The 14,663-nt window shown below is 37.9% G+C and overlaps 1 protein-coding gene across 1 annotated transcript in view; it reads right to left on the bottom strand.

The window, feature by feature from the left end:
* The window catches only part of PAPPA2 (pappalysin 2), a 288,944-nt gene that overhangs the window by 252,263 nt on the left and 22,018 nt on the right, over nucleotides 1-14,663 (bottom strand). The gene's annotated exons all lie outside the window — the stretch shown is intronic.

The following is a 14,663-nucleotide window of genomic DNA, read 5'->3' on the forward strand; positions in this document are numbered from 1 at the left end:
AAAACCATCCTCACCACTCTGTCACAAACGTTCCTCAGGGTGACTCTGTGTCCATGACTTCCCACTCTTTCCACTTCCTCAGAAGTCATGAGGGCCTTCACGGTTTTTACAAAAGTTAGTAATCTCCTACCCCTTCAAAAGGTCATTTTTCTCTATTGAATATTGAAATGATGATTCTTGTGGGGAAAATAAGGAGAAGACTGTAACATCCCAGACATGTTATTCCCTCTAGTGCCCAAGGGCAAGGATACCCATCCATAGTGAACAGCTGTTCCCCAGAGTAAGCAAAATGACATTGCCCCATGGTCCTAGACTGAAAAAACCTAGTCAAATTATAAGAATGATTGTTTTATAACCAGTAACGCCCACCAGAGTACAGAAGTGGAACTTTCCCAGGTAAACGAAGCTCCTCACCACGTGCTACCTTACTTACCACCTTGCTCATAGGAGGCCCAGCACTATTAAGTCCCATAAACAAAGGAAGGAATTCCTGTAGATAAGTATGTCACTAACAAGTTGGCAGCAGGAAGAAGTAATCAGATGTAACAGGACCACAGATGAAATAGGAAGACTGAAGGCCATTTGGAGGCCTTGAATGTTCCCAGCAATCCATCTGCAGTTATGAACCCACCATCCTCCCGGTCCCTCTTATACTATATAGGCAGGGTCTCAACAGCAGCTTTCAATTGTAATTTACATAGAGGCAGTACATTCACACAGGAAATGCTTAGTAAATACTGCTTTAACTAATGAATGAATGTTAGAAAAGTCGGCTGGCCTTTAGATAGATACCTGAGGCTAAAACCAAGAGTTATTCTTCCCCAGCCTCCCTCAGCCAACAGTTTTACTTATTTACCTGAGCTCCTATATAATCCACTCAAAGAGTACCACTCTATGGACAGTTTGGATTTTAAAGCCATGAGTCCTCCCATTCTAATTGCAGGCAAGTGTCTTAAAAGTAGCTATGTTCTTCATAAATGATAGATTATCTTCTCTTCTGTTTCTAACATAAATCAATAACTTGTGATTTAAAAAATAAAATGTTCTTTTTAACAAAAGCAACTCATCCCCAATCTAGCAATTCTAACAATTAGACTTCCAAGTACTGGTGATGACTAGGTATAATACAATGGTGATGTTCTAGTATTGTTTGGGGTTTTTTGTTTATTCTTACATTGAGGTCTGTATGGTAAAGGAATGTAACAATTACTGCTTTACAAATTCTTGTACTGGGTAGATTTTCAAAAAAGCAGACAAACCTAGTGAGATCAGTAATAAGTTTCCTGCTTCATAGTTTCTCCGTGGTTCACTTATTTTCATAAGTACATTTAGCCTTAATTATGTCCATCCACTAAACTATGAAGAAATGTGCTGCAATATTTAATATCAGAACCATGGAGTTACTAACTTCTCAACTAGTAAATATCAGCTGTTTTTTTAAATTAATTAATTAATTAATTAATTTTTGGCTGTGTTGGGTCTTCATTTTTGTGCGAGGTCTTTCTCTAGTTGTGGTAAGCGGGGGCCACTCTACATCGCGGTGCGCGGGGCTCTCACTATCCTGGCCTCTCTTGTTGCGGAGCACAGGCTCCAGACGCACAGGCTCAGCAGTTGTGGCTCACGGGCCTAGTTGCTCCGCGGCATGTGGGATCTTCCCAGACCAGTGCTCAAACCCGTGTCCCCTGCATTAGCAGGCAGATTCTCAACAACTGCGCCACCAGGGAAGCCAAATCAGCTGGTTTTTAAGAGGAAGAATTGAGGAGGAGGCTATTTCATATTTGTTGCATATACAGGTGTATATGAGTTGTGGTATAAATTATTAGGCTTGACTTATAAATTACTAGATAATTAGCTTGTTACCTGCCAGCATCTAACTGCAATTTTGAACACATTAACTTATTGTCCTTAGAACTTCTAGTAGCAACAAAATAATTGTTCCTACTTATTTAGCTCATAGGAAGCTATTAAAATTATAGTGTGTCTAAAATGTTATTTCTAACTTCTTGAGACACTACACAGAAGATGGAATTTTCTTTTCATACTAGTCTAGTTCTGATTAATCTAAATTTTAGTAATTATATTAAAGAGAATTTATTGGCCAAGAGCATTAAAATAGCCAATTTTAGTTGGGAGTTGTAGAAAGTATATAGAAGTATTACTTTTTGAATGATTATGAAAGTAATGATTCTTTACTCTCTAATTTAATAAGATGTCACAGCAGCATATGTGAAACCTCACTAGGTACCTAGATAACTGCATTCTATTTGCTGTATTACCACTGCTCATACTTCATCTATAGAAGAGAGTAAATAATTGTTGAAGCACTGCCTTGCACTCATTCCAGAGAAGGAAAGAAAAAAAAACATATTTAACAAATACAATTTTCCAACCCGATTACTGTGGACTGAACATTTATGTCTTCCCAAAGTTCATTTGCAGGAACCCTGCTCTCTAATGTGAAGATATTTGGAGATAGGGCCTTCAGGAGGTGATTAGGTTATGCAGGTGGTGCCCTCATGATGGGATTAGTGTCCTTTTAAGAAGAAAGCTAGCTTCTCTCTCTGCTCCCCACCATGTGAGGATACAAGAAGACAGACAGCCATCTGCCAACCAAGAAAAAGGTTCTCTCCAGACACCAGATCTGCTGGTGCCTTTATCTTTCCTAGCCTCCAGAACAGTGAAAAATAAATTTCTTCTATTTAAGACACCCAGTCTGTTGTATATTTGTTATAGCAAACCAAACGAACTAAGAAACCAATGTCATCAACACCAGCCGTGGATCAGAATCACAAGTGGAACTTACACAAATACAGATTCTTGTGAAAACATGTTGAGAGCTGCTGTTATTCTATATTTTAAAAACAAATCAAGGGCTTTCCTGATGGCACAGTGGTTAAGAATCCGCCTGCCAATGCAGGGGACCCAGGTTCGAGCCCTGGTCTGGGAAGATCCCACATGCCGCGGAGCAACTAAGCCCATGCGCCACAACTACTGAGCCTGCGCTCTAGAGCCCACGAGCCACAACTATGGAGCCCGCACGTCACATCTACTGAAGCCCACGTGCCTAGAGCCCATGCTCCACAATATGAGAAACCACCGCAATGAGAAGCCCGCACACGGCAACGAAGAGTAGCCCCTGCTCTCCACAACTAGAGAAAGCCTGCGTGCAGCAATAAAGACCCAACGCAGCCAAAAATAAAATAAATAAATTTTAAAAAACAAACAAAACAATTCAAGCTTCTGACTGCTGTTCAGTGGATGGAAATGCAGAAGACAGAAGTTGGGAATCTTAATTTTTCCAACCAGTGGAAAGGAATTAGAAAAATTGTTATCAATAAGTTGTCAGACATGAAAGTGGAAATCGCATCTGAAATTCTTTTAAACCATTTGTTTTAAACTATTTGTTTAAAGATCATATCAGATAGAGCATTTTAGGTCTGTCTGAGGTCTCTACGTAACCATACGTTCTTGCTCATTAATTCAGAAAACTAGTGGAATGAAAGGCAGTTAAAAGAAACAGGAGCCTGTTATGAATAAGTGCACAGATATGATGCTGTTAGAGAATATGTTAATGGATTGTCTAGGATTCATAATTAATTGGGGCTTTTTATTATCTATAATACAACTCACATTTAAGACTACTGAAATGGAAATAAATGTCCCCTGCTCCCGCTAAAAGATCTATTATTCCAAGAGAGGAAATTGTGGCATTGAAGCACAGTATGCTTACATCTCCCTGAGAATCACTGCCAGCCACCTCAACCTCTTCCATGAGATCATGAGTGCGTCCTTGTGGGGATTTTCAAAATTTACAAGGACAGAGTAAATAAATGTTTCTACCCCCTGCATCTTCTATATTCTTATAGTCTGTACTGGTTAAAATCTGTTCCTCCAATCTGTAGGGTATTGAATGGAAAATTATCTGATTCTCTTCTCCCTTGAGACTGAATAAACCAGACTGCAGTTAAACTAGAATTGCAGTCTGTGCTCAGACAAACACAGACTTAGCCCCAACATTGAACCCGTAACCTGGAAGCTCTCTGCTTCACCCCTAGCTGGTGGGAAGAGGATCATGCTTGGCCACTTGAAGTGCTGTCACCCCACTAAGCCTTGAAGGGTTCACATTTCATCTCACTGTCTTGCTCTTCCTAGAAAAAGAAATTCCACTTGGAATTAGTCATTTCAGTTCCTCAAATATTTGCTGAACATCTCATTCATGCCAGATGTACACACTCTTCTCAGCTTTGGAAGAAAAGGTAGTCTTTGCACTTGAGGAGTTATAGTCTCATGGGAGAATAGGCAACATAGGAAGTAATTTTAATATAATATCAGAACTAACATCAAGAAATACATAGGTGAGGGCTTCCCTAGTGGTGCAGTGGTTGAGAGTCCGCCTGCCGATGCAGGGGACACGGGTTCGTGCCCCGATCCGGGAGGATCCCACATGCCGCAGAGCGGCTGGGCCTGTGAGCCATGGCCGCTGAGCCTGCGCGTCCAGAGCCTGTGCTCCGCGACGGGAGAGGCCACAACGGTGAGAGGCCCGTGTACCGCAAAAAAACAAACAAAAACAAACAACAAAAAAACACAAACAAACCAAAAAAAAGAAATACATAGGTGAGTGAAAACAAAACCTAATCACAACCCATAGTTCAGAGACGATTTCCTGAGGGGATGAGACCCAAACCTACTCTTGAAGAGTGTGTAAGAATTGGTCAGGCTAAAGAATTACAAATCATTCCACACAGTGGCAGGATGGAGAGCACCAAAGGTGAAACATGTCAAGGTAGGCCTTGTATAACACAGTAAGGGGCTTGGACTGTGTAAGTTAGGGAATACCTTGAGGCTTTCCTACTGCTGCCAAATGCCTCTGATATCCTAAGAGCACACAGATGAACTCTAGCATGAAACACCACGTGGTTGACCTTGCCTCACACACTAGCTCCAACTGCAATTAGGAAATTTTTCAAAGCTTACAGATGGACAACTGTGGCATAAGATATACATGAACACCACGAGAGTTCCATGTAGTTAGTTCACCCATGCACTTGTTGGATAGATATTTATGCAGCAATACTAGTTGCCGATCTCAGTACTTGGTGCTTGGGATTTCTGTAATAATCATACGGTTATTTGACATCATCAGGAGTTCAGTATAGTCAAGAAAATAAACCTTAAATAAACAACTACAATGAAATATGCTGACAGTTGGAAGTATAAATAGCTATGTGAACAGCAAAAAAAACCACAAAAAAACAAACCTTTATTAAAACATGGACATAATAAGGCAAAAATTCTCCCTGAAGTTACTAAATGTCAACTTTCCAGCACTAGACTACCTTCTTAATAACTTAGTTCCAATCAAATCTGCCCATGAAACTAAGGTCACCTTGATTACTAATCAGAGTGTCTGGGAAGGTTAGGGAGACCCAAAGCCAAAGAATTTCAAGAGGTAAGTTCAGGCATTCCCAGATCAAAGGTCCTGCCATTTCACCCAGAAACATTTACTGTAATATTTCATAGAACCTGCATTTATACAAAATATCCACTTTAGCTGAATCTTCTTAACTGTGATGTAGTATTCTTTTGGTTAATATTTTTTTCCTTCACTTCTTATCATGTAATGATATCTCCCATTTATACAGTACTTAAGCTTTCCAAAGCAATCTGCTGTAACTATCACTTAAATGGTAAAGCCGTCCTGTGAGCTAGGCAGATGAGTATCATCACCAGCCTTATTATATAGATGAGGACACTGAGGTTCTGAGAGGGCAGGTGTCAGTCTGGGCGCGTACAGTACACTAGAGCCAACGTGTCATGATTCTGAGCCCAGAACAGTTTTCTATGCTGGGGAAAACCATAGTGCATAGTGGTTACAAGCATGAGTCAGCCAGAAGCTACAGTCTCCAGTCTACCACTTAACATGCTGTGTGACCTCAGAAAAATTACATCATCTTGCTGAACCTCAGTTTACTCACTTGCAAATTGTACCTGTAAAATAAAAATCTGTCCACCACTGGTCTTCTCTTCAGCATCCCTCAACCAGAAGCTGAGATCACAGACCTACCTCATGACATTGTTGTGAGAATTAAAGAACACATGTGAAGGATCTTAGCACAGTGCCTAACTCATACAAAGTGATTAATAAGCATTACCTGTGATGACTAGAAGGAATTTGATGATGAACTATCAAAGGGAAGAACAAATTAGATACAAAATCAGTGTTATGCAGATGAATGTTTAACAACTGGTTCTCTGAAGGGATAAAACCAAACAAACAAACACTGATTGTTGGCATTTGCTAATTTCTGTGGTGTAAATATTCCAACAATGGCCAATTTTAATTTACTAATGTCCCTGAACATGGAGTTGGGAAGAGAAGTGTACAATTGGCTCTGGTGAGCTAGTCTGAGCCAGTGCCACCACTAGAAAGACTCAAAAGGAAAGCAGATACAAGCCACCACGTGTCTCCTTCGCCCCCTGACTATTAAAGTAGATGTGGCTGCTTTGCTGGTCATCTGATTTTTTATAATTAAAAAGGGGTAAGTGTGACTTTGAGACTTACTATAAAGCTACAGTAATCAAGATATTGTGGTATTGGTGAAAGAGTAGACAAATAGATCAATGGAACAGAATAGAGAGCCCATAAATATAATCAATTTATCTTTGGCCAGGAGCAAAAGAAGCATAATGGAGCAAAGACAGTCTCTTCAACAAATGGTGCTGGAACAACCAGATATCCCCATATAAAACAAACAAAAAAATAATATAGACACAGATCTTATATTCTTCACCAAAATTAACTCAAAATGGATCACTGACCTAACTGTAAAATGCAAAACTACAAAACTTGTAGAGGATAACACAGGAAAGAAAACGTACATGACCTTCAGTATGATGATGCCTTTTTAGATATAACACCAAGACATGATCCATGAAAGATATAATTCATAAGCTGTACTTCATTAAAATTAAAAACTAATTTTCTTCTAAAGACAATATCAAGAGAACTAGAAGACAAACCACACACTGGGAGAAAACACTTGCAGAAGACACATGGGGCTTCCCTGGTGGCGCAGTGGTTGAGAGTCCGCCTGCTAATGCAGGGGACACGGGTTCGTGCCCTGGTCCGGGAAGATCCCATGTGCCGTGGAGCGGCTGGGCCCGTGAGCCATGGCCGCTGAGCCTGCACGTCCGGAGCCTGTGCTCCGCAACGGGAAAGGCCACAACAGTGAGAGGCCAGCATACCGCAAAAGAAAAAAAAAAAAAAAAGACACATATGACAAAGGATTGTTATCCAACATATACAAAGAACCCTTAAAACTTAACAATAAGAAAATAAGCAACCCAATTTTAAAACAAGTCCAAGACCATAGTGGATACCTTACCAAAGAAGATATACAGATGGCAAAGAGGCATATGAAAAAATGCTCCACATCATATGTCATCACAGAAATCCAAATTAAAACAACAGTGAGATACCGCTACACACCTATTAGAATGGTCAAAATCAAGAATACTGACAACATCAAATACTTTTGAAAATGTGAAGCAACAGGAATTCTCATACATGGCTGGTAGGAATGCAAAATGATATAGCCACTTTGGAAGACGGTTTGGTGGTTTCTTAAGAAACTAAACATACTCTTACCATATCATCCAGCAATCATGATCCTTTCTATTTACCCCAGAAAGTTGAAACTCTGTCCATACAGAAACCTGCACATGGCTGTTTACAGCAGCTTTATTCATAATTGCCAAATCTTGAAAGCAACCACAACATCCTTTGGTAGTTGAATGGATATATTAACTGTGGTCCATCCCAACAATACAATATTATTCAGTGCTAAAAAGAAATTAGCTACCAAGCCATGAAAAGACATGAAGAAAATGTAAATGCATTTAACTTAGGGAAACGAGCCAATCTGAAAAAGCTAAATACTGTATGATTCCAACTATATGGCATTCTGGAAAAGGTAAAACTATAAAGATAGTTAAAAGATCAGTGGTTGGGCTTCCCTGGTGGCGCAGTGGTTGAGAGTCCGCCTGCCAATGCAGGGGACACGAGTTCTTGCCCCGGTCCGGGAGGATCCCACATGCCACAGAGCGGCTGGGCCTGTGAGCCATGGCCGCTGAGCCTGCGCGTCCAGAGCCTGTGCTCCGCAACGGGAGAGGCCACAACAGTGAGAGGCCCGCGTACCGCAAAAAAAAAAGAAAAAGATCAGGGGTGAGGGGAGGGACATGAATAGGAAGAGCAGAGTACCTTTAGTGCAGTGAAAATGATCTGTAGATATACCTCAGTATACTTTTGTCCAAACCCATAAAAATGTACAGCACCAAGATTATGTACAGCCTAAAGTAAACTATGGTCTTTGGGTGATTATGATGTGTCAGTGAAAAGTCATCCTTGAGAATAAAACATTTAAAAAAATAATAAAAATAAAAGATAAAAAATAATTAAAATAATAAAATAATAAAATGTTCAAATAATAAAAAAATAAAAGATCATTCTGGTGAGTGATGTTGATAATGGAGGAGGCAATGCATGTGTATGGGCAAGGGATATATGGGAAATCTCTGTATCTTCCTTTCAATTTTATTGTATACCTAAAACTGCTCTTTTAAAAAAAAAGTATTTTTAAAGGGGTGGGGGGTGCGGTATATGTTTCTTCCACTCTGGGCTTTGAGCCTTAAAATTACCAAAGTAATCAGTGACTGACTGTTCCTGTAAAATAAAATCTGTCCATACCAGGTCTGCTCTTCAAATCCTTCAGTCACAAACTCGGATCACAGAAAGACCTCCACGGCTCATCCACATGCCCTCAGGAGTGATCCCCAGCCCTGCCTCCTTAACTCCACCAAGCAGAAGAAGATGGACTTTGATAAAAAAGAAAAATTACCAATCTCCACATTTAGAAGATTTCTCAGTCTAGCAGAGTAAAGGCTGACAAAGCCAACACAGTCTAAGCCAACACAATATACGTGGTGAAATTCTGAGCTTGTGCAACATTGAGATTTTATAACTTTGGATGTACATGTGATAGAAGCAAACACGTTATAACTGTTGTTTATTCATCAAAACCACATTCTTGGGAGGAACAGAGGCACCAGATCATCAACATGATTTATGAAATCACTCAACACCAAACTGAACTATGAAAGCCCATGGGTTAGAAAAATCAGATCAAGTGATGTAACTCGAAAAATGATGGTGGTACTGAAGCCAAACATTTGGGTCACATCGTCTTAAAACTTTAAGAATCATTCTTTCATAGAATGGCTGAATGGATTAAAAAAAAAAAAAAAGAAGAAGACCCATCTATATGCTGCCTACGAAAGACTCACTTCAGATGTAAGGACACACACAGCCTAAAAGTGAAGGGATGAAAAAAGATATTCCATGCAAATGGAAACCAAAAGAAAGCTGGGGTAGATATATTTTTATCAAACAAAAGAGACTTTAAAACAAACACTGTAATAAAAAACAAAGAAAAACAAACACTGTAATAAAAGACAAAGAAGGGTGTTACATAATAATAAAGGGGTCAATCCAACAAAAGGATATAACATTTGTAAATATTTATGCACTCAACATATAAGCACATAAATATATAAAGCAAATAACAACAGACCCAAAGGGAGAAATACCGTAATACAATAATAGCGGAAAACTTAATACCCCACTTACATCAACGGATAGATCACCCAGACAGAAAATCAATAAGGAAACGTTAGCTTTAAATGACACATTAGGCCAGATAGAGTTAATAGTTATATATAAAACATTCCATTCAAAAGCAGCAGAATACACATTCTTAAATGCATATGAAGCATTCTTCAGGATGAGTCATATGTTAGGCCACCGAACAAGTCTCAATAAATTTAAGAAGACTGAAATCATATCAAGCATCTTTTCTGACCACAATGATATAAAACCAGATATCAATTACAAGAAGAAAAAGTTTTTAAAAAATCACAAATATGTGGAGATTGAACAACATGCTACTGAATAATCAATAGGTAAGCAAAGAAATCAAGGCAGAAATCAAAAAATACCTTGAGACAAATGAAAATGGAAATAGCAATACAACACACCAAAACCTGAAACATGAAGCAAAAACAGTACCAAGAGTGATGTTTACAGCAATAAATGCCAACCTCAAGAAACAGGAAAACTCTCAAACAAACAACCTAACCTTACACCAAAAGGAATCAAAAAAAAGAATAAAAGAAGCCCAAAGTTAGTAGAAGGAAGGAAATAACACAGATCAGAGTGGAAGTAAATGAAATAGAGACTAAAAAGACAATAGAAAGTATCAATGAAAATAAGAGCTGGTTCTTTGAAAAGATAAACAAATATGACAAATTTTATCTACACTCAGCCAGGCAAAAAGAGACAGGGTTCAATGAAACAAAATCAGAAATGCAAAGTGAGAAGTTGCAACACATACCACAGAAATACAAAGGGTCATGGGAGACTATTATGAACAATTATGCACCAACAAATTGGACAATCTAGAAGAAATGGATAAGCTCCCAGAAATATATGATTTTCCAAATAGAAGAAATGTTATGAAGAAATAGAAATTTTGAACAGACCAATTACTAGTAAGGATATGAATCCATAATCAAAAGCCTCCCAACAAACAAAAGCCCAGGACCAGACAGCTTCACTGGTGAATTCTACCACACATTCAAAAAAGATCTATTACCTATTTTCTCAAACTCTTCCACAAAATTGAAGAAGAGGAAACACTTCCAAACTTATTTAATAAGGTCAGCATTACCCTGATACCAAAAACAGACAAGAACACCACAAATAAGAATATTACAGGACAATATCCCTGATTATATAGATGCAAAAATTCTCAACAAAATATCGGCAAACCAAATTTAACAATACATTTTAAAAAAATCATACACCATGATCAAGTGGGATTTATTCCAGAGATGCAAGAAAGGTTCAACATCTGCAAATCAATCGTGATATACCACATTAACAAAATGGAGGATACAAATCATGTGATCATCTCAATAGATGCAGAAAAAACATTAGACAAAATTCAACCTCAATTTATGATAAAAACATTCAACGAAGTCAGCATAGAGGGAAAATACTTTAACACAATAAAGGCCATGCATGACAAGTCCATACTTTCACCCATAATACTCAAGGGTGAAAGGCTAACAACTTTTCCTCTAACTTCAGAAACAAGACAAGGTTGCCCACTCTTGCACTTTTATTTAACATAGTATTGGAAGTACTGGCCAGAGCAGTTAGGCAGGAAAATGAAATAAGAGGCATCTAAACTGGAAAGGAAGGAGCAAAACTGTCACTATTTGTGAATGACATGATTTTATATAGAGAAAATCCTAAAGATTCCATTAAAGAATTGTTAGAACTAATAAACAAATTCAGTAAAGTTGCAGGATACAATATCAATATAAACAAATCTCTTGTGTTTATACATACTAACAACAAACTATCAGAGAGAGAAATCAAGACAACAATCCATTTATAATTGCATCAAGAAAAATAAAATACCTAGGAATAAATTTAGCCAAGGAGGCGAAAGACTCATTGATGGAAGAAATTGAAGAGGACACATATAAATAGAAAGATATTTCATGCTTATGGGTTGGAAAAATTAATATTGTTAAAATGTGTGTATTAGCCAAAGCAATCTACAGATTCAATATAATCCCCATCAAAATTCCAGTGGCATTTTTCACATAAATAGAACAAACAATCCTAAAATTTGTATGGAACCACAGAGGACTCCAAATAGCCAAAGCAATCTTGAGAAAAAACAAAACTGGAGGCTTCATGCTCCCTGATTTCAAACTATTCTACAAAGCTACAGCAATCAAAAGAGCATAGAACTGGCATAAAAAATAGACACTCAGATTAGTGGAACAGAATAGAGAGCCCAGAAATAAACCCACATGTATATGATCAATTCATTTATGACAAAGGAGCCAAGGATACAATGAAAAAAGGACGGCCTCTTCAAAAAACACTGCTGGGAAAACTGGATTGTCACTTGCAAAAGAATGAAACTGGACCACTATCTTATATCATACACAAAAATTAATTCAAAATGGATTAAAGACTAGAATGTAAGACCTAAAACCACAAAACTCCTAAAAGAAAAATAGAATATAAGTGACTCAACATCGGTCTTGGAAATGATTTTTTGGATCTGACTCTAAAAGCAAAGCCAATAGAAGCAAAAATAAACAAGTTGGACTATATCAAACAAACAACAGCAAAAACTTCTGCACAGCAAGGGAAACCATCAACAAAATGAAAAGGCAACCTACCAAATGGTGAAAATATTTGCAAATCTTATATCCGATAAGGGTCTAATATCCAAAATATATAAAGAACTCAAACAATTCAATAGCGAAAGAAAACCCAAAAACATCTGGTTTTAAAAAGGGTAGAAGATCTGAATACACATATTTCCAACGAAGGCATACAGATAGTCAACAGGTATTTCACAAAAGGCTCTACATCATTATTCATCAGGGAAATGCAAATCAAAATGACGGTGAGATTATCACCTCCCACCTGTCAGAATGGCTATTATCAAAAAGACAAGAAATAACAAGTGTTGGTGAGGAGGTGGAGAAAAGGGAACCCTCTTGCAACTGTTGGTGGGAACGTAAATTGGTGCAGCCACTATGGAAAACAGTATGGAGTTTCCTCAAAAACTAAAACTAGAACTACCATATGATCCAGCAATTCTGCCTTTGGTATTTACCTGAAGAAAATGAAAATACTTTGAAAAGATATGTGCACCTCTGTGCTCATTGCAGCATTATATACAATAGCCAAGATATGTAAACAACCTAAGTGTTCATTGATGGATGAATGGATAGAAAGATGTGGTAAATATACTCAATAAAATACTACTCATGCATAAAAAAGAATGAAATCTTGCTATCTGTGACAACATGGATGGATCTTGAGGGTATTATGCTAAGTAAAATAAGCCAATACTGTAATAAACCATAATGAAAAAAAAAAATATATATATATATATATATCTGAATCACTCTGCTGTACACCAGAAACTAACACAACATTGTAAATCAACTACACTTCCATAAAATTTTTTTTTAAGTCAAACAGAGAAAAACAAATACTGTATGATTTCACTTACCACTTCTATGTGGCATCTAAAAAACAAAACAAAACTCATAGATACAGAGAACAGAATGGTGGTAACCCGAAGGGTAGGAGAATGGGGGGTAGGTGTAATGGGTGAGGGGGTTCAAGAAGTACAAACTTCCAGTTGTAAAATAAGTAACTCATGGGTATATAATGTACAGGATGGTGACTACAGTCGATAATATTGTAGTGAATACTCAAAAGCCGCCAAGAGAGTACATCTTAAAAGTTCTCATCACACACAAAACCTATATGTAACTGTGTATGGTGACGATGGTAACTAGACATAGAGGTGATCGTTTTGCAGTACATTCAAAGATCGACTCATTATGTCGCATACCTGAAACTAATGTTATATCAATTATACCTCAATTAAAAAGATTTTTCTTTCAGCTCTTGCTTGGAACTGGCTTCCATTATGCATCAGTGTTTACTAAATGTAAAATTGTTCAAATACTTTACCTTGTATTTAAGTTTTCAGAGAAAGGAAAGTAAATTGAGAGAGCATATCTTTTTCGTTTTATTCCTGCTCTCAACTCCAAAACTTGTCTTTAGAGACCGTGGGTACCTTAACAGAGCTATATACTCATGTGGGTCCTCCAGAAAAATCATTTGCATCCAGTTCTCTACTATTATTAATTGACAGAATTTAGAATTAATAGGATCAACTAGTCTCCCTGGGTGAAAAAATTTCAAGTAGTAGTGAACATCAAAGCCAGAGAGATATAAATAACTGTTTAATGTAGAAATTTTTAAATGTGGCCCCTGTAGAGGAGTAATCCTGATTCTTTTTGTTTTGGGGTTCCTTCTTTGCACTCAGGAGATCTGCTCATGCCAAAAGGAAATAAAGAGACTTAAACTATCTTTTATTAAATATCTATGACGCTCCAGACACTGGACATGTGCCAGCCCTTTTAAACCCTACCACAAATGTATGAACTGAATTTTATTGTATTCACTTAAAAACCAAAAAACTGAGGATCACAGAAGTTAAGCAAGTTTTCCACAGTCTTACATCTAGGAAGAACCAGAGACAGGGATCAAAACCAGATCTCGTTGACCAAAAAGCCCATGCTCCTTCCACTGCACTAAAACATTTCAAATTCTAAAAATTAATGGTTAATTTTTCTTTTGGAGCAAGAAGAGCAAAAGAGCTGGTGAGTGTGGCATTAACAAATTTTCAGACTACTTCTTGATGGTGACTGGGATCTGATTCTCAAAAAAATATATGCAGGCTGACATCCACACCTGGAAATAGTTTGGAGGAGAGAACAGACTGGTTAGCATAGCAGTTAATATCTCCAGGCTGGCCAATACCTAAGTTGACAGGCTGTCTTACTGACCTTTAGTAAAATGTCTGGGTGGCCCCGCAGGGTTTACTGTGACACATGACACTCAGTAGTCAATTCTAGAGGACCCTGAAACAAAGTGGGAGCTTCGTATCCCAAAACCAGGACAGTGACTAAAGGCTGGAGAAGGTGGGAGGGGA

This window comes from Tursiops truncatus, chromosome 1, assembly GCF_011762595.2.
Source record: "Tursiops truncatus isolate mTurTru1 chromosome 1, mTurTru1.mat.Y, whole genome shotgun sequence".
Lineage (NCBI taxonomy): Eukaryota > Metazoa > Chordata > Mammalia > Artiodactyla > Delphinidae > Tursiops > Tursiops truncatus.